Source organism: Ambystoma mexicanum, chromosome 2q (assembly GCF_040938575.1).
Source record: "Ambystoma mexicanum isolate Mex_15411 chromosome 2q, UKY_AmexF1_1, whole genome shotgun sequence".
Lineage (NCBI taxonomy): Eukaryota > Metazoa > Chordata > Amphibia > Caudata > Ambystomatidae > Ambystoma > Ambystoma mexicanum.
In genome coordinates, this window is record NC_090924.1 from 443,161,660 (window position 1) to 443,186,882 (window position 25,223).

A 25,223-nucleotide genomic window follows, 5' to 3' on the forward strand; every position below is an offset into this window, starting at 1 on the left:
TCTGCCTTCATAAAGAAATTATTTCTGTTCCGGTTCCGTCCTTCAACTGAAATAATTGCTTTTTGAAGTTATGGGGCTCTTCTCCACCGCATGACACAGAGGCCTCCAGATCCTCTGTTGATGACGGGAACAAGCATTCCTAGCTGCTGCAGGGAGCTGAAGGTCCCGTTCCCTGGACCAACAGATTAAAGGTAAGAAAATGTATTTTCTTTAAATGTGTGTGTGTGTGCATGTAAGTGGGTGTATATATAAGTCTAGGTTCAACCCTCAATTTTCGGTGGGGGGATGTATTGAGGCATTTCATGATTTATGTGTTAATGATTTTCGCAAACTTCGTAAAAAACCTTTTAACAACAAACAGAATCTTACCATCCCACAACGATCGGCCCTTAATGAACTGCAGAATTTGCCTAACATTGTGATAAAACCTGCCGATAAGGGTTCTAATATTGTTATTCAGGACAGGGAATGTTATGTGGCTGAGGCGAATCGTCAGTTACGTGATCGGTGTTGTTATTCCAGGCTTCCAAAGAATCCTTTTGTCGAAATACAGTTGGAGCTCACTGCCTTATGTACCAAATGGGCCGAGCAAGGCCTTATTGAGGATGAGCTTGCCAAGTTTCTTGTGCCTGCTAGTCATACTATACCCACCATATATTTTCTGCCCAAGACTCATAAATCCTTGATCCATCCACCAGGCAGGCCTATTGTAACTTTGTGTGGTTCTCTCCTTGAACATATGGCCCAATTCATAGATGAGACTCTGTCCCCGTTGATGTCAGTCCTGCCCTCATATCTACGCGATACCAAGGACTTCTTGAGTCACATTTCAGATATACCTTGGGAGGAGGGCTTAATGTTAGCTACCTTAGATGTTGTCTCCCTTTACACATCTATAGATCACACGACTGGATTGGTAGCCTGCAAACATTTTTTGGACACTCGTTCTTTGAACTATTTGGGGCACAGTAGTATGATTTTGGATATGCTTCTGTTCTGTTTAACTAACAATGTATTTCTTTTTGAGGGTACCTTTTATCACCAGGTCAGAGGTACTGCCATGGGTAGTACATTTGCGCCATCCTACGCTAACCTCACCATGGGGTGGTGGGAAGCTACTTTCTTGTCTGAATTACTTTCAGTTAGTTTCTCTACACAAGTTATTGGTTGGTGGCGGTATATCGATGACATTTTTATCATCTGGAAGGGAAATGAGAATGAGTGGGGATCTTTTGTGGACAACATTAACAACAATGTTGTGAATTTGAGATTCACTGAATGCCACAGCTATACTCAAATTGTTTATTTGGATGTCAATGTAAGATTGGACAACCTAGGCATTCATACTTCCCTACACAAAAAACCCACTAACACTGGCCTTCCCCTGCATGCAACGAGTCGCCATCCGCTCTCCTGCAAGAACAGTATCCCTTATGGCGAATTTATTCGCTTTCGACGTAACTGTACAGACATTCAAGAGTTTGATCGCTGTTGCAGGTTGGCTGCCACTGACTTCCTACGGCAGGGGTATCGAAAAAAGATTATTGAAATGGCTTTCTCCAAAGCACGGTCACTCTCAAGGGAAGTGTTACTACATGGTTCTGCCAGTAGGAGGAAAGATAAGGGTCAGGATGAACCTCGCCTTATTGTTACATTCAACAAAGCCTCTTATGATGTTCGTAAAATTGTTGCGAAACATTGGCATATTCTCAGGCTTGACAAAGATCTTGGCCCATTACTCTCCAAGTGTCCCACAGTAACCTACAAACAGGCACCTTCGTTGAAGGATAGACTGGTTTCCAGTTATTTGTCTCCTGCCCAGAAAAATTCCACTAGGACCAATTGGCTATCCACCTTACCTAAGGGTTTTACCAAGTGTCAAAAGTGTAAAGCCTGCCCTCATGCCACTAATTGTAAATCTTTTGTACATCCAATCACTGGTATGGAATTCAGGTTAAAATATTTTATCAATTGTGAGACTCCATTTGTAGTGTATGTCTTAACATGCCCCTGCCGGAAATGGTACGTGGGATCCACAACATGTGTACTTAAGCTCCGTATTTTACAGCATCTCAGAGCGATTAAGAACTTTGATCCTACGTATCCTATGGCCAAACATTTCAGGCAGGAACACGACAGTGATGTTCATTTGCTTGCATTTTTTGCTGTGGCTCATGTACCAATTGATCCAAGGGGAGGTGATCGCACTCTGAAATTGAGACAATTGGAAACTAGGTTTATCCTGGACTTTGACACTAAGTATCCCAATGGCCATAATGTGGATGAGGAGCTACACACTTTTGTGGGAACGTAATTATTCTGTTTTTTTATGCGCCTACACACACCTCTCCTTTTCTCTTGCTCTGTGTTATGTGATCCTGGTCCCTCGCCGCCATATACTGCTTTTCCCATTTTGTTTACTTGGATTTTGGCCCTGGCCTGGAATTGGTTGATTTATTTAATTTGCATTTTTTCAAGTTTTCCAACTTTTTTAATTGTTCAGTTGGTCTATGTTGGCTGTCCTGCCCTTTTCTGATGTCTAGGGGGTCTGAATGTTGGGAGTACACAATTGTATCTGTACTCTGCAATTCTGGGTGTTTTTGACATTGCTTTTTTCATTGTAATTTGCCTTTATTTTTCCCACAAGCTTTAAAACTGCATTTTGCACCTCCATTTTATGATTACCAACTTTCTGCCTATTTAATGCTGCTAGAGTCATAAGTTTACAATCTAATGCACTTGCACTTTACATTGCAGCCTGTAACATGTTTTTATCTTAAACGTCGTACATATTGACTGTTCCCAATCTGTCAACAAGTGTTCATATTAGACAGCATTTTTTGTCCCAGCTGTGTTTTCTCTATATATTATTATCATATAGCCTTGGTGAGCTAGACATGCACTTGCATTTTAAATATATATATTTTTATATATATTTTTTTAGCGATTCCATACATATATTTTTTCATAAGCTTACATAGGAATGCACTTGCACTTTATGTCACAGCAGTGGACTGCCAATTTATGCTTATTGTTGCTAATTTATGCTAATCTGCGCTAATGTGTGCTTTGAGTGAAATTTGTTTACATCCATCTCACTGCATGTCCTTTTACTATATATCTACATGTTTGGTGCTGATTTTTAATGTGCTATTGATTCTACTTCTATTTTTAACCTGTTCTTTTTATGGTTAATGCAGTTTTCTGCTACACTCTAAAATGGCCGCCATGTTATTGCGCCAAACTGTTAGCTTGTGTTGGTAGGCAACATGGAAGAAGGACCCATTGTTAATATTTACTCTCATTGTTTTCATGTCTCCCTAACGTGATCAAGCGCTCGGAGAAGCGCGAAACGCGTCGTTAAGGACACTGCCCTGGCGTTCTGTTTTGTTTGCTGTGTGTCTTTTGCCTACTATTTTGAACCATCTATTAAAACTCGTTTTTCTGGCACTTGGATTCGAGTTTGCCACTTTTTTTTACTGGGACCTGTAGACCTCATGCTTGGAGTGCGGTTTTTTCCTTCCTCCATGTCTTAATGATATATATATATATATATATATATATATATATATATATATATATATATATATATATATATATATATATATAAACAAAAAAAGAGAAAATGAAAGCGGAATACCGCTTCCTGGACGGCACTCTTCCTCAATCATAAAAATCACCCAGATACGTCAAAAAAGGATCTCCATCAAACGTCCTTTATTTGTTAAGTACAGTGGACAAGTTGCTCAGGAGAGAACTAAAACAACTACGCGTTTCACCCAAACGGGCTTCGTCTGGTTGTAAACATAAATGACAGGCTTCTCATTTAAACACTTGTGCATGCGAGAAAAAAGTCCTTCTTTGCTTTCCCTTGAGTTTCCCTCTCAGACCTAATGCATGTTTCTCTGAGTGACATCTTGGAATGGTAAAAGGTATGTACATATATATTTTACATCCAATGTGTTGCTTTTAAAGATGTTACAAAATACTTACCAAGATACTCATAGGCTAATATATTATCCCCATATCAGTCATATTTTTAAATATACATTATTTTGCAATATTCACCGTTTTCCTGTATTTTTTTCATATTTTTTTTGTTTTAACAACAAACATTGCAATCCCCAAATTGTCCATAATGACTCATTTATAGAGATACTGCCTTATCTTCTTCCCTTATTGCTATTTCCATATATCTGAAGTGCCTCGCGCTTTCAATAAAGTGCATTGTGCAATATGACAATATGTGTTTCCACTCTTCTCAAGCAGTTCGTGCTGTCATAGGTCATGTATTGACAAGATATCAAAAATATGACCAACATTCTTTTGAGAGAAGGTCACTTCCATTTAAGTTACCACAGCATAAAATCTTAAATGCCATTAACAAAGTGCAGTGTGCATTATAGCTGCCGATGTTTCCAATTTTTCCAAGTTTCTATTACCTTGAATAAAGTGCTTAGTGCATGATAGCATCGATTAAAATACTTTTGGCAACAAAATGTCTCTCAGTATTACAAGTGGTAAAAACAATCATTTTTCATCCTTAAAAATAGAATGCAGTATGCATCATAATAGTCAATATTTCACCACCTCCACTGTTGCTTAAATGCTGGGTAAAGTGCATTATGCATAATAGCAGCAGATATTCTGTGTCATATGAGTGACAAATGCTACAAATAAAGTGATTGGTGCAACATAACAATCTTTCCAAGGTTTTCCCTGATTATAAAAAAGCCTTCTTATCAAAATAAAGTGCTTGGTGCATTCAGTATATAACTTGACTAGGATGTTTATAAGTGCATTATGTGTAATAGCAGCAGGTATTCTGTGTCATACAAGTGACAAATGCTACAAATAAAATAAAATATATATATATGTATATAATGTTATGTGTATTGATGAGTGAGTGGATGAGGCAGCCTGGGTATGTCTGTGTGAGTGTATGGTGAAAGAGCGCACACACAAATGTATGGGTGGATGCCTGGGTTTCCTGTATGGTGAAAGGGTACACACTTAAATGTATAGGTGGCTCAGGTGTACATGTGGGTGTATGATGAATAGTGTGTGTGAGTGTGTTCAGGGGCTCAACACAACCTGCATTTTGGAGGGGGGCTAACCCTTCAAATGTTGGGAGAGGCTCTAACTTCACGGGTGGTGGGGGAGGGGCAAACATATGTGTGTGGGGACATCTAACTTCTTTACGCATTCTAATGAGACTTTCTAGTGCAACTTCAATGTTACAAGCAGTTAACTTTCTCCTTTAAGTCTGAAAGCACCCACTTATGGACTGCTGTGCGAATGAGCGGTCTCCTGTCCCCTCTCTACCCTTCCAATCACTCCCCTGGCATGCAAGTACTAAACAAAGTAAGGCAAGGTGCCTCATACATAAGCACTGGGAAAAGGAAGAGGGATGTGGAGGTAATTCTGGGTCAAGGTGCTGATTGTGGGGTATGGGGCAAGGGGTTGGAGGGAGAGGGGCTGTAGGGGGGGGGTCAGGGATTGTATGATAAATCATAATGGTAATCCATCTCCAGGCTAAGCAGGCATGATATGCGGTATTAGTGGCTAGAGAGGTATTTTGGTCCAACCAGTCTAGTAATTTCTTAGTTTAGCTTGACTTTTTTTAACTCAGCATCTCTGATAAAGCAGTCCTGCTAAGTGTAATTACCTGGCTAGACTGGCATTTAGCTGCTGGCAGTCTAGCCGTTTCTTACTGTGGCATTGTATATTTTTCTGGGCATGTGTGATAAAACAAACCTAAGTGTTACTGCTTTGACTCGCATTTTGGTACAACCAGTCTAGGTATGTTTAAATGTGGCCTGGCGTGCACTACTGTAATATGTTATTACGTCTCTAGACCGGTCTATAATGTGAAGCCAGATGGACATGTTTTCACTGTGGCATGACATTTTTTATAGCAAAACATTAAATTAATTAAAGCATGAATGTTCCTGTGCACTGTTGGTGACTTGCATGTATCTGATTTTTGGACTGCTGTTACCCCACAAAACAATTGCAAACGCTCTGGCATTTTAGCCAAATTTTCTCAGAAAGTGTGCTGTATAATGCATTAAAACACACACATAAATATATATCCTTCTCCTAGTACAGTGTGTGGCGTACCTCTGCAGCAGCACGTTCGTGCGTATTGCGCAAGCGTGGTAATCTACGCCGGCCCAGAGAGTGGCGAGACCTGTGATCTGTTTCTGAGCTTGGGTGCGGGGGCTCAGCATGGCTCACATGGGGGCCCCCCAGATTTTGTGCTATGCCACTGAGGGGAGCAGTTATCTACATAAAGAATAACAAGTGTGGCAGAATACAACTGAAGTGAGGGACCAATTGAAGACAGCAAAAGTGCTGAAAACACATCTTTAAACGGCACCTGGGATTAAAGGAAGGACAACGGCACTTAAAAGCAAGCAGCGACCCCCCTCCCAAAGTAAAGCTAAGGAAATATCAATAGGAATCGCTCATTAAATGCAGAACTGGTAAGTGTCCTGAAGCTTGTGGGGGTCTCCATGAAGGGGGATTGCAGGAACATCTGGAGGCCACAGCATCCGGTGTCAGGCCCTTTATTAAGATGCATTGTAATCAAATCGGATGAGAGCCATCGCTACCACCTGGGAACTCCCCAACTGCCTCCGCCTTGGATCTCCTACTCCTAAACTCTCATTGTCTCCCTCCCCTGTTGCCCAATTTTAACCTAAATCTGTTTTTTACACCTAAAACTCATCCCTATCACTACACTTTCTTGTCTTCATTTTGATATTTTTTCTGCCGGTAGGTATATATACCCAATGTAGTAATTCTAGCAATATTTTTTCATCTTTGTAAATTCAGTTGTTATTATTTCCTGCAATATTATCACTAAATACAGCCCCAACTATCACCCAATAATCCTCAGGGAAACATTCCAATTACAGAGATACATTCTAACACTGAGCTCACATACCTTGGACAGTGAGCCCACCTGGGCTGAAATGAGAACACAAGGCGCATACGATCAACACAGCGCATAAACGTATGGAAAGAGCACAGAGTATAGCACACCAAACTTCTTTTACATATAAGTAGACCAGTGCAATCCGGCCAAACACTTCAAGAAGAGCACACAGGAAACACAATTTTAAATAAGCTGCTGTGAAAGCTGACCAACCAATGAGGCACCTGTGAAATCTGACCAGCCAATGAGATACCTGCACAGGAACCAAACCAATAAAGGCATTGATAAACCGATTTAAACTGGGAGACCCAAAGAGGATAATCCCTCGAGTCTAGCTGAGATACCAACAACCTTAGAAGACCCAAAGAGACAGCTGGGAGAGCCAAAGTTGCAATAGGGAAAGCATCCGAAAATAGCCAGGATGCCAAGGAGAAAACTTTGTGGCCAGTCAATAAAACACAAACCATGAGCCAATCAAAATGAGCCACCGGCCACCTGGACATGAAACCTTGGAAAACCCAGGGAAGCAGCAACATCCTTGAAACCCAAAATAGGAACATTGGGAATGTGGTAGGCAGTAAGGAAACAGGATCACTGCCAGCAGATTCAGTGCATGCCAGCAAACCTTCCAAGAGAAACCCGCACAGAACTGACGCAGCAGAAGAGCGGCCAATGAAATGCTCCGTACAGAGAAGAGAATGAGGAAACCACCAATGACCAATGGAAGAGAAAGACACTTCAGTACAACAACAGAGAGCGCACCATCAATACTGACCAATAAATAATCAGTACTAACGCAATGATCAACCGGGGTCTAGTTCCCATATAACACTCAACAATAAATGATGCATGTGCCCCAAATAGAGAAACAACAAGATAAGAGGAAAGAAGCGTACATTGACAGCAACACGCCACCAACTCTAGAAGCTCCTCCGGAAACAAGATCCGGCCCACTACACACAAACACATAGAAACGTGCACACATACTGGTGTACAGATATTATTGGAACGCAATCCTGCAGAAGGCTCTGTGATAAACAACACGCATTCGAAAACACGCACAGAATTCATAACACAACCCTGCAGAACACAATCCACTCTACAGGCCATTACCTCTAGCACACCCACGTAAACAGATAGAGAGGGTGAATGTAGGAGCCACAGCATGGCTCAATGCAGAGACACAATCGAGACAGGACGTCAGTCGGCATTGCCCTGCATACATGATAAACACATCTGGTGACAAGCATGAGGTACGTGCACACAAATAAAACAGAATAGTATGGGGATATTATGGTACTGCAGGACGTGCCATAATACACTGTAAAATGATAACTGAGCTAAGAAATTGCCATTGCCACTCGGACTCCCCAGGAGATCCACCATGGGGACAAGCAAGGATACCACTGCGCTGCTAAACATCCTGGCATGCCAGAAGCGAATTGCATGCTATATCACTCAACAAAATAGGCCATCCTAAGGAAAGGACATTGGTTAGCATGGCAAAGTCAAGTACAGGCTGCAACCATCCTAAAAATGAGTCCACGTGTGGAAAGAACATTACATCACATAATCTGGGTGGTCTAGATTACAAAGGAAACTGCAAAAAAATGTAAATCAATTTCACCAACACACGATCACTGACACCTGTGCAACTAAGTAACACCTTGGTTGGGTATGCTGTCATTGTAACACTGCACATGAGATCACAGCAAACGCCACAGGACAATACTCACAGGCTCGCACATACACCTGGCCTCGCATGACCTAAACTACAGAATATAGAAAAAATATGGCACCTCCTCCTGGCGCTTGGCCCTACAATATCAAAGTCCTGTTGCTTATGATTAGATTCAAATGGTGATGAGAACTAGGAGCGACAGTCGTTTTTGTATTCCTTCCCATAAATGCGAATGGCTCAATGTTACAGTTTTATGAAATGGTTTATTGCATAGTTCAAAAGCCCCCCATAGGTGGGTTATCAAATTCCAAATGTCCAAAGTGTCCAACTGCCAACACGTGTTTCAACCTTGTTTAGGTCTTTCTCAGGGTTGGGCTTCTTTTTCCCAGACAAAATTCCTTTAGGGATATTACCCAACAAGGGTGTGACTATTTAAATGGTCAGTTCCTGTCCCAGGTCGGACGAGTATACAAATAATAGCAGCCTCCTTGTTACAGAAAGACTTGTTGCCTTATTGGTGTCCCGCGTGCATTGACTGCCAACTAAACAATAGGAAAAGTTAATAACAACATTACATAACACAGAGTGAAACCTAGTGTCTGCTATTGAATTTTGTAATTGAAGGGGCATAACGTTACCAACAAGTACGCAGGCGCAAATGAACAGACTGAGGGAAACCGAACCAACCAAGAGAAGTTCAGGGGTGGGTGAGGGGATTCCCCCTTCTCACCCCAAGAGATTTTTTTGAATAATAGTTTCAAACTGTTCATTTTACCACACACTTTCTATGAACATCTCTGTAAAAAGCCACACAGTTTGGAATTGATTTTTACATGGTAACTGTGATGAATCTAATGGTGTCCTCACTCCTTTCCCTGAGGTAGTTTCTCCCTATGTGGACAGGAGATGGCAGCCACAACCTGATCCTGACCCTGGGGGTGGCTATATGAAGGAGGACCACCATGGGGGAGGTGACCCTCAGGGAGAAGGGGGGACACCATTGGGAAAAGTCACATACCCCCATTCCCTCTTGAGATTGTTCCTTCCATTCCTCAGGCCTTAATGCCTCATTGCACCACTCACACTCATCCACGTACCGTATCCAGTATTAATATTCCCTGATATGATAACCAGAGTAATACATTAATTACTGAGACGAGGAAGAGCCAGGGAGCAGTAATGATTACTCCTGAGAGAATCCCATACCAGCTTGCTCAACAACACTTAAAGAATCAGCATTCAACTACTGATATGCAGAAGAGACAAAGAACAGTAAAGATCACTAAGGCCGGGAAACCTAGGCTGCGGTCTAGTCTTTGGAATTGAAAGTCTTTAATCGGAACTTGAAAATTTAAAACCCCTGCAGACAACAGCAAGGAGAGAGAGCTGCATACGCGGAGCTGCTCAGTTACTTGCACAAGCAAGCCGTGCCGGGATGTGGGAAGAAGACGCCACGGGAAACGCTATCTATGCTAATCTGCCCAGCAGGAGAAGGAACCGGAGTGCAGAGGACGTGCTGCCCAAGAGAGAAAGGAATCAGAAGTTGAAGACCAGCATGGCAGAGGTGCAGCGGAGGACAAGTCACACCCTGAGCCCACAATCCGAATAGAACAGAAGCAGAGAGGCATGGGAGACACTTGGACCACCCAGTAAGACCAAGGAAGTGGAGAGGGTTACTGGGTTGCCTGAAAGTGTGCACTGCTTCAAAGTAGATATCCGTAAGCAAAGTGAAGTATGTGAAGAAGCTAATAAATCTAAAACCTATACTACGAGTGAGAAAAGTGAAGTTTGTGTAGAAGCTTAACACTACTTTAAGCTATTCCACACACATGTTGTCAAACCCGTATCTTAAAGAGACACAAAGAGAAAACCATGTAAAGATGAACACACTTAAGAGAGGGACAAAAGCCAATATATGAAAGAGAAAACCATTCAAGAAATGATGCACCAACATTGGGCTGGTATTGTTTCATGGGTAAAAGAGAATTGTAAGAAAGAGAAGTTATGAAAGTCATGACAGGAGAGTATACCAGGTGAAGAGAAATGGAATAAAGATATGATATGAAAGTCCTAGCAGGAGATTACACCAGGTGAAGAGAATTAGTGTATTGAAGTCCTGATAGAAGAACATAGCAGGTGAAGTTAAATTGTGCAAAAGACTGTAAGGAAGTCCTCGCAGGGGAGTATACCAGGCCAAATCAAGTGTGTATTAAAATACAAGAGAAACCTTATGATTTCTGTTTTGAGGTAACTTGCAAAAGGGAACCTGGGGAAGGGAACTATTTCTCCGAGAACTGTGTGTGCGCACCAAGAGGGAGAAGCCATTCTCTTGAGTTACAAGAAAACCTGCATATTGGTAACAGGAAACAGGTGAAGGGAGCCATTCCCTGGAACTGTGAGTATTGTCCAATTGGAACATTTTGGTTGGAGTTATATCTTTTCGTTGAATTCAGCCTGACACTTTCCACTGGGACTGCCTGTCTCCCTTCTACAGTACGGCCTGCAATGCACCCATATTTCTTGCCACATGTACTTGATGCAATACCGTTTTGCATGGCTCTCTGTTTCGTAAGTACCCACATCATGCAATGTTGTGGTTTTCAACCATGACATAATTAAACCCTTACCTCCTGACACTTGTATTGCTCTTGTGGTAGCACGCCCCGCCCGTATTTGCACATACCTGATCTAAATACACCAAGACCTGTGAATCACCCGTTTGTTGTTCCCCCTCCATGTCTTGGAGGGCCACAAAGTAAATTGTTTTGCAGCTGGTGCTATACAAATTAACAATACATCATAGAATATGCCTTTGAAAAGCACTTAAATGAAGAAACACTTTGAGGGCAAAACCCAATTGGGTGTGTCTCCCCAACATGTTCTCCCCTATGAGACATAAGACACTGACACCACACCATAGTCATCATTAAATGACACCTAGAAGGGTAATGCCACCTCATCTGAATGGGGCCATCTTGACTTGAAATCTACCGCGTCAGTCTAGCCCTAACAATTCAATACTTGGATTCCTCACCCCAAGCCCTCTCTTCTCCCCTGAACTAATCTACACACCTTTTAATCTTAAAACCCTGGAACTACACACATGGAAACACAATACGCAGCAGAGTTAGGCCTGCTAGCAGGAGCCCAACCACAGAAACCCTGGGGGTAGAAGCTCATTGTTACATGTGTAGCTCTATGACGTGCTGTAGCACGCCAGCCAGGGGCTCCCCCAGTGTCACAGGTCTGTCCTCTAATAGATTTAGAGTTTTCCCCACTACATAGAACACGTAGTCAAGTGTCAATGCTACAAACCAAATAGACATAAACCTGCACTCAGGACACTGGTACCTACGGCCTGCACTCATTAATGCCATGTGTCGCACCTGCCTCTCCATTATAATCACCCCTTTTTGGGCAGATTTTGATGGTAATAATAGGTACTACAGCACTTAGACATGGAAGGTATCCACCATGAGACGCTAGGTAAAAAATAGGATATTATTATTGTTAAACTTCAAATAAAGGGGAAAAGGTTGGGTGGAGCATTGTTATTAGTTATCTATTTAAAGCACTGAGTGGGCGTTTTAAGGAAGTCCATTTTAATATGTAAGTTTGGCTGGGGTGCAATTCACGGTGCTGTGAGTTGGACCCTGAAGGTACCTGATGAAGGGGGGAGTAGGAGGTCATTACAGACTAGTCATTTCATTTGTTATGTATGATTTAATTAATTGTTTTAAAGCTACAGCAACAAATGATCATAACATTCCAGTTTTCCTGTAGCAGCTCCCAGAATTTGTAACTCTCTCCCACTGAACATAAGCAACGAGCCTTCGCACACTCACTTCAAGAAACTGCTAAAGAAAACTGGCTATTTAACAAATTCTAATTTGTCTACCTCTCAAATGCTTTTAAATGTGTCCTGAGCACCACTTTATTGTAACTATGGTAAGCCCATGCTTCCTTCACTGTGTACTTGCTCTGCAATGTTGTTAATGTTGTTATTCGCACCGGTCTTTGCTTCCCATGTAACCAGAAAGCTTTACTGTAGTCTTGGAACCTATGCCGTGATACCCTTGGGTTTGGGTGTATAATCAAATGCAATGAATAAATAGAAAATTAAATAAACGTGTTCATTGGAAAATTCGCAGTAAAACACTTGAAAAACCAAATGCCGTTGGAATGTGTGTAGGGACCTGTTTTAACTGTTGCACATAACAAGCCCTTTAAAGGCACATATCCACTTGATGCAAACCTTTAAGTGTGTTCGTAAGCACTCAGTAACGCTGTGATTTGAGCCCATTCTGCAATGTAAGTACTAGCTTCTCAAGCCCAAAGCCAAGTGCAACTCCTGGTACGACTCAGACCTCGTCATCCTTAAACGCAAGTGCAGGGTGGCCGAGAGGAAATGGCGGGCTTCATGTACATCCTCTGACAAACGGGCCTGCCGTCTGCTTCAAAGGCAATACCGGCTCTCTGTCCTCACCAAGAAGAGAGCTCATATCCAAGCCCACGTCTCTGCAGCATCTAACAACTCGGCTGAACTCTTTAAAATCTGCAAGGAACTGGCCAATCCTGCCGCAGTCTCTACCTCACCTGTCCCTTCTCAGGCCCTCTGCACGGCACGGGCTTCTCACTTCATCTCTAAAACTCTCCTCCTTTCCCCTCCCTCCCTCCCTCCACTCCCTACTCCTCCTCTGGCCCTTCTGCAACCACCTCTCCTCCCTCCCTCTGCCTTTCCCCTGTTCTCTGCAGTCAAGGTTTCTAGACAAGTCCGATCAATGAAAGTCTCGTCAAAACAGGTTCACCCCTGTTCCTCCAAAATCATCATGGACCACATTGACTCCCTGGCTCCTGCCCTGGCCGACTTCTGCAACCACTCCTTCACAACTGGAGTCTTCCCATCCCCCCTCAAGCACTCCCTTGTGCACCCTCTTCTTGAGAAACTCTCTGCCAACCCCTCCTGCCCAGCTAACTATCGCCCAATCGTCATCACTCCCTTTCTGGGCAAACTCCTAGAAAAGCTGGATATATCTGAGCTTCATCTTCACAATGAATATGTTGGTTGTCTTCATGACCATCAGTCTGGCTTCAGAGCTGCCAGAATCATGGAAACTGCTCACCTGAACATCCGTGAAGACCTGCTCTCCAACCTGGATTCTAACACCCCCTGTGTACTCATCTTGCTTGATCTCTCTTCTGCCTTTGACACGGTCAACCATGCCATCCTGCTCAAATGTCTCTGTGATAACCTGGGTATCACCGGTCAGGCCTTGGCATGGCTGACTTCTTTCCTCTCTGACCGATACTCCCAGGTCCAACTTGGGTCCTTCCTCTCCACTATCTTGGTCTCTACCTGCGGTGTCCCCCAGGAGTCTAACATCTCTCCATGGCTGTTCAACCAATACCTGGCACTTCTTGGTCACTGCATTGCCACTCTCTGACCCAACTTTGAGTGCTTTGCGGATGACACTCAGCTCATTTTCAGGCTACCTTCGGCCACCTCTTCTCCGTCTCTCATCACTGACTGTCTGTCTGCTATCCAGGAGTGGTGTGCCACCAATGACCTATGCCTTAATACCAGTAAGACTGAGATTCTCCTCATCGGCATACCCGCTCCCTTCTTTCCTGTTGCTCTCTGGCCAGCCTCTCTTGGTGCGAGCCTAAAAACCTTGGGTCATCTTTGATTCCACACTCTTCTTCTCTCCTCACATCTCTGACGTCTCTAAGAAGTCACACTACCAGCTGCACCTCCTCAGAGGTATTCTTCCTTTCCTCTCCTTCCCCCAGAAGCTCACTGCCCCAGAGCTCTGGTTCTCACTAGGCTGGGCTATTGCAACAGCCTCTTTCTAAATCTGCCCGCCTCTACTCTCCGCCCTCTGATACTAATCCAGAACAGGACTGCGAGACTTGTCCTTGGCCTCAAGCACAGGGATCATATCTCTCCAGGACTGAAATCTCTACACTGGCTTCCAGTGGCTGCAAGGATTAAGGTCAAAACCCTCTGCATTGTCCACAAGGCCTTCTTCAACTCTCTCTTCCTAAATATCTTCCTTCTCGAGCTCTTCGCTCATCCGCCTCCAATTCCCTCAGGGTCAGTCGCTTCTCCAAGCAATGAGTTGGTGGTAGATCTCTTTCTTCGGCTGGGGCCTCCCTCTGGAACAGCCTCCCTGCCTCCCTGAAACTTAAGGAGAACCATCTCCGGTTCCGGAAGCACCTCAAAACCTTTCTCTTTGCTTCTGCTTTTTCTCCTCCTCTCCCCTGCTGACCTCCTGGCTGAAATGAAACTGCACTGGTTACCTGGCCACCCTCTGATCTCGGGCCCAGGACCCTCCCCCGCCAGTCACACACACCTGCACTGCCTGCCTGGCAACCTCCGCACTTATGGACTGTATCTGTATCCCTAAGTCCCACTACCAGCACTTAACACCTGATGTCTGCACTTACCTTTGCACTTGCCACCTGCTTGTCGTTACTTACTTATTGTTATTACTCTACTCCCATGTACTGCACCGTCCCTTCCCCCTTGCCCCCCGCACTCTCTCCTTCCCCCTTACCATGCACTTGCGCAATCTGAATGACACCTGGCCTAGTAGGATCGTTGTCTGTCCTCTCTTTGTGCCCCCTCCCTTGCCTCGTTGCGCCTTGAAACACTTGTGTATAGGCGCGTTATAAATGCCACATCATATCATATCATACACATATATGCTACGGTTTTCCTTTAATGGTGTTAATATGAATGACTTGAATGGCATACTCCACATAACATACCAACCTAAACTAACAAAAAAATAAGCCCTTATCGAAATATGTTACGCAAAACGATGTGTACATTTATTTGTACTAAAAATACCAGAATGCAAATCAATGAAAAAAATATGCAAAGAAAACAAAATTACGCGAGCCAAAAAATAACCTCTGGGTTTTAAAGCTGTAGCTTTCCAGAACTAAAGACACACAACAGAAGAAACCATGTGAGGTAACACGCATGTAGCCATTGTTTACACAGGTCTGCTGCTTGTATTATGCAAGATGTAAAGATGTCACAAATGATTGCCTGTCTTTTTGCAAGTTATTAAAAGTGTCGTACAATTACAACCCTGAAATGAAAAACATGTTTTTTTTCATGGGACGGATGGGTTTGGGGGCTGAATTCCAATGGAGTTAAAACCTCTAGCAAAATGAAGACTTGACCTTGGCCTCTCTGTCCATTTGCACCATCCAAGAAAAGACCGGAAGTTCAAACATCATCCTCTGCAGCTGAAAGAGCAAAGAAGTTTGAAGCCAAAGTAGGTTTCCCTTTCTTTGCTAGGAGACCGAGACTTTTCTCCCGCTCTATCCTTTTCCCACCCCCTTGCGTAGTCTGTCCATGGCTGCGTGTCCCGAAGCCAGCCTTTGATGCTTGAGGAACAGACCTAAAGCACAGATTGCAGCAATGCTTTGGCTGGCTAAACTGTGTCCTGCCTTCAACCGCTGCGGCTCCCTGACACAGCAACTGAAATAAATCCAAAATAAACCAAGGAAAACGTGGCTCTATGATTTACTGGTGTGTAACTCAGGCCACCCCAGATGTGCACATAGAAGGAACCGCCGTGTCTTTAATAGAATCATGACTTTCCTGAACGTTAATATGGAACATCTGCATTGATGCATAAGGAGGCATTCCCATGCCCCTTCACGGAACGACCACTCTGCGACCACTTACACAAAGAGTGTCCATTAGTGGCAACTGAGATGGTGCACTGCAAACCTCGACCCCCCTCAAGTTTTTTTAAGCAGGACAGGGAGAGTCCCATAGCAATTAGAAGTAAATGACCTTTACTGGCAAGGGTAAACATTGCAATAATCCATTCCCCCCTATCAACCGACACTCCATTTGTTTCCAGATGTCATTGGAATTACGGGAATTGGAAGAAATGTCCGAATCTAAAGGTGCGACCTATCAAAATGTCCGAAAATGCATACCCTCAAAGGTCCGAACACCAAAAGTTTGAACCTCTGGTGGTATGCATTTAAGGTAGGTATAGTGAGCGGGGTTGCGGGGGACACCCCTGCAGCACACCTCACAACAAAAATAAAAACGGGGGCTGTGGGGTTGTCCCCTGCAACAGCCCGCTCACTATACTGTGTAGTATGTTGAGTGAGGGTTGTGGAGGATACCCCTGCAGCACACCCGACAAAAAAAAGAAAATAAAAACAAAATAACGGGGGCTGAGGGGTGCCCCCGCAACCCCCGCTCACTATACTTGATAGTATAGTGAGCGGAGGTTGCGGGGGAAATCCCTGAAACTGACCGGAAAAAAAAAGAAAAAGAAAAGTTAATTGCGGCGCCGGTTCCCGATCACGGAGGTGAAAGGGAACTGGCGCAGCAGGGACACAAGGCGTTTTAGAAGGTAAGAAGGGTTTGGTTATGTTGGGGGTGTCGGTGGGGGTGTGTTGTGGGTGTGGGTCTAGGTATGTTGGGTTTTGAAATGTATGTTCGCATGGGAAATGTACAAACCTTTTGTTGTGCGTACATTTCCCATGCAAACTTTTCCGTTGCAGACTTTTCCGTGACGGAAAAATCCCTTAGATCGAATTACCCCGTGCTGGACTAGAACAACCTTCCTGCATAATAAAGGGGCAATGAAACACTCAAAATAATAGCAAGCAGAAGTACCCCTTTGGCCTCTCCTCTGCCATATATTTATGAAGCAAATCAGAGGCACCCTGAAATGAGGGGTCACCAATTGAGTGGGTGCTGGTGTATGTCATTGTAATGTAACCCGCCCTACAGATAAGGGGTGTATCAGCCACTTTTACTCCCTAAAAATAGGGAGATACTCCCAAAAAATAAATAATAGGGAGTAAAAATACTCCCAACAAAAAGTAGGAAATAGACATAGGACCTAGTGCCCTTGTTTTCACCCACACAGCTGCATGGATGGGTTTGGACCAGTAGTGCACTTAGTACCACAGGAAGAAACTATTAGTTTGATATGAAGATGAAAAAATATCTCTCTTAATGTGCATTAACAAACTAGGCACAAATAAGTATATACTACAAACACAGGTATGTTTTACAGTTAAAACATATTTTTACTCGCTTATAAAATGCTCCCACTGGGAAAATGACTTCATTTTATACTCCCCGAAAACATATTGTACAGCCGCCTGGAAAAATTAGGGAGTATTGTACTCCCACTTCAGAATCTTATCTGGAGCAGTGAATGTAACTCTGCCTTGCATAGCATGGCCTCTGCCAAGTTTGTGGCATCTTCAGGCTCGGTTCGGCAAGAGTATGGGGTTGGAGTTGGAGACGAGAGAGGGTAGGGCAAGAGGAAAAAGCTGAGGTGTTGAGGTGTGGCGATCAGAGGCTCCTGCTATCTTTGTGCTAGTGGAATTCTTGGTGAGTTGGGGTCAGCCACTTGGGGTTTTGTTGTCGCAGGGAACGTCTGAGAAAAAACAGACAGATTTTGTAATTAGAACGTGCATTTTGCCCTTTGTTTGGGGATAGGGCAATCGCCATGTCCCCTATACCTCTCACCCCCTCCACCGCCAAGTGCCAGGGACCGTTGCCAAAATATATAATTTTGGGCTGTGGCAGTCAGGGTCCTGGGACAGTCAAAAGGTTAAGGAAAACAGATGAACAAGTTCCTGTTTACTAGAATCAGAAAATTAAGTGCCATATAGAAATGTATTTAGCTGCATAAAGCTGCAGCAGAAACAGTGTCCATCAGATGCACTGTCGACAGCTGATAAAGCAGCAGTTACAAATCATGTGTCAGAAAATATGTACTCGTTTTTAAGATTGTGTTAGGAGATTTAAAGCCTATCAGGCTCCTCTACTAGTAAATATCACGGAATGCTGATCCAGGCGTGGAGACCGTGCGCAGTCTGGGGAGCGAGTCAGCAGGATGCTGGACCTCTGCCTGAACGCATCCCAAGAGAACAGTCCATACATTAAGGAGATAATAAATACACACGCTTGACTACTCGTTTCGGGCACAGCACTTTCTCCAGTAAATATCATAATTCCTGGGAACGAAGTCAAAACAAAAATCAGTTTCAGTTGCATCATTGGGGAGCAGCCAACATTTGAGCAGCACCTGGACTGCTGAAATGTTCCATGCTGCCGCCCCCATTCGGGGTTAGTCAATATGCCAGGATAATTCCATTCACATGAATGAGGCAGGTATAGGATATGCCATAGGGCTGCCAGGTTTATCACACACTCTGCAGTATCCGAGGGTGCTACTTAGGCAGCACTTCCACTCAGCCCTTCTTCATTCTGAGGTCTTAAGTACCATGAAGTTGGGTAACAATAAACATCTCTTATCTGTCAATAGCGCCACGATGCCCCACTGGGGATGAACGAGCGCTCTGCAAATACACCTTTTATGCTATGCAGATATGGAAGTGGAATATAAAGCATTGGTACGCCGTACCAGTAGTTCTTTCAATTTTCACAGAGCGTAACTTTAGTTCAAAGGCTCACGCAACGCGTCCTTGGCGCTTTGTCTTTCTCCGGAGCCAAATATAGAACGTCAGGTTGCAAACACATCTCTTTTATCAGTGGCAGAGCCTTTTATATGCAAGACAGCACATGTCCAACCCAAAGAGCTGGCAGAGCGCCAGATACCTTGCAAAGCTGTGCTCGTTAAAGTGGGCAACTCAAAGCACCCATTTGAAGATGAGTTTATATCCATGATGTCTACTATCTCGACATGCAAAACAATATCGTTGCTTTAAGTCACTAATGAAATGTTTTGAACATCATGCATAACAACGAGCTGGAAGTGTGTGACAAAGAATCTGCAAGTCTTTCTTTGTTTATTACACAATTTATTTAATAACATGTCTTAAATCACTGAAAGTACAGTGACAACTAGATTTTTCAGGTTGGCATTATATTGCAGTCTGGGACTTCTAGTTTACCATTCAAGATGTGAAATTAAACACACAATAATATTCTTTTGGCTTAACATGTTGCTATAAGGATTTGCATGCTGTCATGTGGCTTTATTACGCAATTTGTGTTTTTTGTTCGTAAACTCTATCGGCCTCCTTACGAGTTTGGTGGCAGCCGTGCCTGTAACACACGCACGGCTGCCGCCAAACCCGTGATTTTATCGGCACCCGCGAATGGGAAATTACCGGGTCATGCCCAGTTTGGCGGACCCGGTAATTGCCCATTCGAGGGTGCCGGCAATAAGGGACTCCCCATCCCCATTCAACCCCATAGGGCTGAATGGGAATGGGGAGCTCGGATGCACCGGCACCGTTTGTAACGGTGCCGGTGCATCCACGAGTTGTGCTCGCGGGTACCGCACTGCCCGCCAGGTCTGACCTGGCGGGCAGAGCGAGGCCCGCGAGCACAACTCGTAGTATAGCGGTACGGTGACAATAGTGCCGGTAAGCTTACCCCCAACCCCACCCGATATCAACCTCCCGGCAATCTGTCCGCCCATCCCACTCCCTCCTTTTTGGATGCAGCCAGAGTACCACTAGTTTCTTTTTTCCACTTCCCACCCTAATGTTATGTACCCAGGCTGCAGGCATTACAGAATGCTAGAGACAGGGGTCTCTCGCGCTCTATCTGTACCAGGCTCAAGCCCAAGTTGGATTCTCCCCGTTTTGGGAATGTTTGTTTACCACATTCTGAACACAGGGCTGGAAAGGATGAGCTCCCCATCCTGGCACTAGGCCACGTGAGGTCGATAGGATAGACACTGTCTCTTTGATATATGCTTGTAGGTTGCCAGTCTAGAAAATCCGAGTGTGTTTATTTTGTGCACTGGCTGGCTAGTGACAGTTTGACTGTCATCATGTCCCCAAATCGTCCCCACATGCCTTTGTCACAGGGGTCAGTCCAGATCAAGATGCTGTAATCTCGGGATGTCTCTAAAACAATTGAGGACGAATAATTAACCTTACCTTCACTTCTCAGGGAGTCCTGCCTATCCCTCTGGAACCCTCTCGAACCGTTTTGGACGCAGTTTTTGGGGTGAGGATGAAAAGGCTACTCCGTTTGTTGTATTCCCAGTGTTGGTGAGGCCAGTCTAGGCCAGGCCAGTGCGCAGGAGGTGATGGTCCCCGCGAGGCCTCGGCAGTGAAGGGAGCAGCGGCTGCGGATGGGGCAAGTGACCTTGTCCTTGTGAAGCTGCACACGGAATCGCCAGGCACTAATCCTACTTTCTTTCACTCAACGCATCTAATCTCCCCTTCTCTCTCTCACTCGGCCTCCCCCCCCCCCCACCCTCTGCACTTCACACACAAACAAGCCTGACTGGAAGACGTGTTTGGCAAATGGTTCCTGGAAACGAAAGCTGCCAGAATAGATGCAGGAGGTTTATTTGGTTATCAAATTCATTAGAATCGTGGCCGCAAATATAAAACAGGCATTTGCAAAGCCAACAGGCCTGTCTTTTTTTAATAGGGGCCATGTTACAATGGATAGAAGTGTTGTGAAGTGAATGGATGGATGGATTGATGCCAGCTAGTCTGGAATGCATGAGGCCAGAGAGAATGTTGGATGGTGAGAGTGTGGATGTATGAGTGAGGGAATGCTAGTGTGCTGGCGTTCCAACCCAGGAGTTGGAGAAATGTACCGGCCCCCTTTATTATGGGAGCACAAGCCTCTTAATGAGGCTCTATATCTTCTTATCATGCATGTCTCTTCTAGGTGTGTCAGTTCCTACTTCGCATGACGTCACCAATTTCCTTTCCCGTTTAGATGCACACTTCCTCTGGCACCCCAGCCAGACAAGCACTACTTCTTCGTGCATGCATGTAGGGTTTTCTCAATGGATACCTCGAAGATTCTTTGTGGTACAGGCATTCTCACTGGCACTGCTTGTGTAGCCATTTCCGGTTCCCAGCATATAGGCAACATGGGGGTGGAGCTTTTGGTGGGGGTACTTGGCTCTTCCTCTACACTCCGCCCTCTGGGCGATTCATCGACCACTCTGTCATCAACCTTCACATCAAGGCATCCTCGTCTGAAGAAATGCTTCTTTGGGACCCATATCTTTACAACTCCTTTCAGGCATCCAGCTGATTTCACATGTTCAACAACACTCCAGGTCATACGACTGCATTGTCCACTAGGACTGCAGTAAATCCACCTTCCAACATACTTCCTGTGGTGTCCTGGATACAGGAATTTCGTTCCCTCAGGTGCGTAAATGCTGGCCTTGACGTAATCTATGATTTCTTCATCTGGTGGTTCTTTGGGCTCAACTCCTAATTCAACATCGATCACAATCTTCATTCCTACTGCTTTTTTTGCAGTCTTCTTGCATTGTGCAATTATTATCCTGATCACACAGAATCCAAGCAGGATCATATCCAACAGTGCTCCAAGGAACTCGAAAATGTTCGCCATCCATTGTGGAACCCACGAGAAGATCGATCCAAACCAACTGTCATCAGCAATGTCTTCAACTTCATCTACCATCTTGACGTGTAGGTTTGTCAGCATCATTATGGCCTCTGTCAAGGTGCCATTCTCATCGTTATGAGAAGGTATGAATGTGCAACTGGATTCCCTGATTTTGGGACAAACAGCTCGATCTATAGCTGTGATCATATCAAGGACATATCTGTTCCTCAGAGTCATCAGTCTTATGGCTCTCAGCTCTTTCTTGATAGCATTGAATCCCTTTATGGTAGTGTTAATCGTCTGCAGAAGCTTCCATCTAGTTATCTGTAGCCATTTGGTATTCGCCATCGTCTGGACTCCAGGCATAAAGATAACAGAAAGAACTGCTGACTTCTAGCTGAACAATCTGTGTTTGTATGGAATAGCATCAAAAGCTTCTATGGACTTGGCTGAGAAGTTATGTTCTCTCTTCATCCGATTCAAGAGTTCAGCAGACCTCTACTTCCTCAGGTGAGCATCTGCTTTTGGGCACTCATCAATGTTCAAGTCGCTCTTTGGAATCACCAATGCTGGAACATGGACAATCACTAGAGAACACAGTCCTCCCCAATCTCTGGGTAGCTTCATGTAAGCTCTGGATCCACAAGCCCAGTGGTGATCCATTATCATTGCTGTCCCAAAGTTCATTCCTGGCACATCGAAGATTCTAACACACTTTTCATTTTATCCAACTTATCTCATGCCATTGTTTCTGAAACATAACTTTGCACCGTCCAAAGGACCTCCTTTGTCTTCGACCCATGTCAGTAGTTTTGCAAGTTTCAGCCATAAAGGTTTGCATCCTTTTTCCACTCGGTCAATAACTGGTTGATGATGACCAGTCGCCGCCCAGGCTCTGCAAATGACCACACCTTCCTCCCAGCCATCAGGAGAAAGCACTGTTCCCCAGATTTGCATCTGGCCTCTTTCTTTGCATCTTAGAATCTCTTCTTTAGACTTTCCTTGACAATCGAGTCTTCTATTTGCTTCTCATCTGATTCCAGTTCCTTTCACTCCAGGCGGATCATATCTTACCACGTGATTCCTGGTGAATGTCCTTGCTCTTGTCTTCAAATCTTGGACATAATCATCTTCATCTGGGCTTGACCATTCTGTTGCCCATACCAATGCTGTTCGACCCATTAACTGACCTCTTGCCAGGCAGAGTGCTACATGTGATAGGCAATGAGCTGTTTGGACATCTATTTTCATAGCTATGACTACCTTAGACTTTCCCATAGCATAACACAGGAGTGCACATACATAGCATTCCTCTTCAGAAGGACGTTTGCCCACCTCCTTCATATGCTGATAACACATATTATTTCTCAAATGTACTGTACTGTCTAGATAATCATTTAAATCATAATCATCTTCCCTTGCACCCACATTATGTCTCTTCCTTTGTTTTGCTAAAGGAATCTGTACCTGATGAACATAAAGCAGCTCAAAAGCAGACCTCCCTCCAAAAGGTAGCCCAGAACCATTTGTCACAGTACTAGGTGCTTCCTCATGCACCGCTGATGTAGGAACAATCACATAGGGCCTAGGCTGTTTTACAATATCTAGCTCTGCATTGGTTACTGGAGTGGGAATAATCGAAGGAACTCTCCCCTTTTTTTGATCAACAACATACACAGCATGAACTAGCACAATCAGGAAAACAATGATAAACATTGAGCAAGCATATATTATGTACCAATACATTATGCTTCACCATCACGGTGTCTCCACTCGTCACCGATCTTGTTCACTGGTTGGAATAGCTAGGTGGTTTATGGATCACATGAGTGCCTGTAATTACCTTCAAGGAAAGAAAAAAACTCTTTTTATTCAGGCAATCTCAGGAAATCTCCACAAGTAGTTGACTGATTGCAGGACGATTGATAGGATTTCGTATGTACACATAAGTGTTATTTTTGCAGCAAACAAGATTAACAGATAGTAAAAGATCGTGGCAAGGACATTGTGAACATCATCGTCGTTAGAAAGAACCATTTGTGCGCTCAAAAAAGATGTTCAGGTAATTGTCTAATCTGGTCTAGAATTGCTGCCAGAAGATGTCTAATCGCTGGGCCATTCTTAGGATCTTGGACAAAAGTGTGCACATTAATGCTACGCCCAACAAGAGCAGGGTAAGCTCTGAGTATGAAAACGAAGACAGCAAGAAGTAGTCTGTGTACGTCAACATCAGTGAGCACCATATGGCCTGCCAAAGAGAAACTTGGTTTGAAATGAGTCTGGCAATTGCTCCCTCTTCCAGTCGTCGAATAGAAAGTACAAATCTGGCCTCCTTAGCTTTACTTTCGCACTCCAAAGTCCAATTTTAACACACTTCTGTGGCTTAAGAACAGTAACTTTCTCAACTCTTTGCTGTAGCAGTTACAAAGAGTGTTTCCAGGGAAGCCACAGTCCAATGTCACCGAATTCCTGTGGCTCAAGAACAGTTGCTGTTTTTGCACTCCTACTAAGTACCTTTAAGAGTGCTCATGAAGGAGCCACAGTCCAAAGTACTCTTTATCTATCTACTGGATAGTGTAAATACCAAAATAATGTAATTACCATGTTTTCTTTGCCTCAGCAAAACTTAACACATTGTCCATGTTATAGCATTATGTACATGTTACACCAACTGCTTCTGTGTCCGTACACGAGGCCCAGGGTTTTCACCTCGAGTGCATATTACTCATAGACTTAGGAATGTCTCCCTGCTCTCCTTTCCCGTGAGGCTACATAAACAACGTCTGTTAGCACTTTTACACTTCCCTCCCACAGTGTGCAGCTTTGCAGGTCAGCATGTGTTCGCCGACCCTAGAGTCTCTTTTATAAATAATGATTGTCTGACATCTGCGCTCTTTCCTGGGAACATAAGCACAAATCCATCTGTACTGACTTTTGTTATTCTCTGGAATGTGTGTGAAAGGGATTGTTCCAGGCGCTCGCGTGTCACTCTGTAAAAAGATATGTCCTGCTTTTGTTCAACAGCCCATAAATGGACATCATTATCACTACAGCAACAGGATATGTATAGCTTGCGAAATTCCCCCTGTATCAAGTGTGATGAATTAGCTCGTTGTACGACCATACATGTCAAAGGTTATATCTGCATCTTGAAGCGTATTATGACTTGCTTAGATAAGTTATGTGAATGATGACCATTTGCGATGCCCGTCCTTTGTAAAATCTCGCCGCAATGT

At 44.0% G+C, this 25,223-nt stretch overlaps 1 protein-coding gene across 2 annotated transcripts in view; it reads right to left on the reverse strand.

Moving 5' to 3' along the window:
* The window catches only part of LOC138569489 (catechol O-methyltransferase-like), a 399,903-nt gene extending 379,121 nt beyond the window's left edge, over positions 1-20,782 (reverse strand). Inside the window, exon 1 of one of the 2 annotated variants that reach the window (XM_069647500.1) lies at positions 20,541-20,782. The gene's annotated coding sequence lies outside the window, so the exon portion shown is untranslated. The remainder of the gene's footprint in view (positions 1-20,540) is intronic. The other variant, XM_069647505.1, reaches the window with a different exon arrangement.
* Between the last annotated feature and the right edge of the window lie 4,441 nt (positions 20,783-25,223).